The sequence below is a fragment of the Cyphomyrmex costatus genome, unplaced genomic scaffold (assembly GCF_001594065.2).
Source record: "Cyphomyrmex costatus isolate MS0001 unplaced genomic scaffold, Ccosl1.0 scaffold442, whole genome shotgun sequence".
Lineage (NCBI taxonomy): Eukaryota > Metazoa > Arthropoda > Insecta > Hymenoptera > Formicidae > Cyphomyrmex > Cyphomyrmex costatus.
The window spans coordinates 58,233-59,304 of record NW_017278663.1 but is presented as its reverse complement, the minus strand read 5'-3'; the positions used below and the strand labels follow the sequence as shown (position 1 = coordinate 59,304).

Sequence of the window (1,072 nt, the reverse complement as noted above, 5' to 3'; positions counted from 1 at the left end):
TATTATTATTAATAATTAATAATAATTAATTACTGATAATTCTGACAATATCTAATTGTCTTTATCAAATAATTCTCTGAATTGATTCACCGGTGTAATAAGTTTAGAAAGTTTAACAAAGTTCAGATCTAATGTATGTACATACATACTTTCCGAACCACGGAAATAGGAAACAAGAAGACTAGGGTATCGATTATGTAAAGTTTCCCCTAGGAACGAATACACAAAAAGTGAACAAATTCACGTGAATGTAATGAATAAGCGATTAAGTAACTTTTAGCTGTTATAAAATGTAAAATTGTTCACGGGAAAATTTTCGGCAAGTAACGAGATGCCTAAAATGTGAAATTCTGGTTATTTCTTAGAAAAATTGATACAAACTACCTTCGAAATGGATATTATGTGTTTTCTCGCTGTAAATGCTGCGAACAAAGAGGAAGAGCATGCAGTTGACAGGCGAAAGCTTCGTATATTAAGAAAGCATTTACGTGACATTAGTAGGGTTACCAACCCAAGGCCTCAGAAAAAGAGTATATTGGTTGCCAAAAAGAGTACATTTTCCAAAAGAAAAAAAAAAGGGAAATGAAGAAAAAGGTTTTCTCTATTGATTGCCGGTGGATATTCAATAAAATGACATGTGTGCAATGTAACTTCTAAATATATGTTGATATAATAAAAGTAATATTTGTTTGCGTTTTAGTAACTACATTTATACATATAACATTATTAAAATTGGACAATTAAAATTAATTCAAATTAAAAAAAAAAACTCAATCTTTTATGTAACAACCATATATGTACAGTCTTCAGGTGTCACGAACCAATTAGAGGGCCGCATTCGCGTCTTAAGACAAAGACAGTCTTCAAATAAGAACTGACTATATGAATACCTAACACAACCTAGTACAAACCAAGCATAACTTCGTATAAATTTATAAATATTAAATAATAATTTTTTAAATTTTGTCTCATTTTTAAAAAAAGAGTACAATAAGTGAAAAGTAAGAGTACACTGTTTTCCGACCTCGAAAAGAGTACATGTACTCTTTAAAGAGTACGGTTGGTAACCCTA

At 29.9% G+C, this 1,072-nt stretch overlaps 1 protein-coding gene across 1 annotated transcript in view; it reads left to right on the top strand.

Moving 5' to 3' along the window:
- The window catches only part of LOC108777553 (putative nuclease HARBI1), a 6,574-nt gene that overhangs the window by 3,472 nt on the left and 2,030 nt on the right, over positions 1 to 1,072 (top strand). The window lies entirely within an intron of this gene.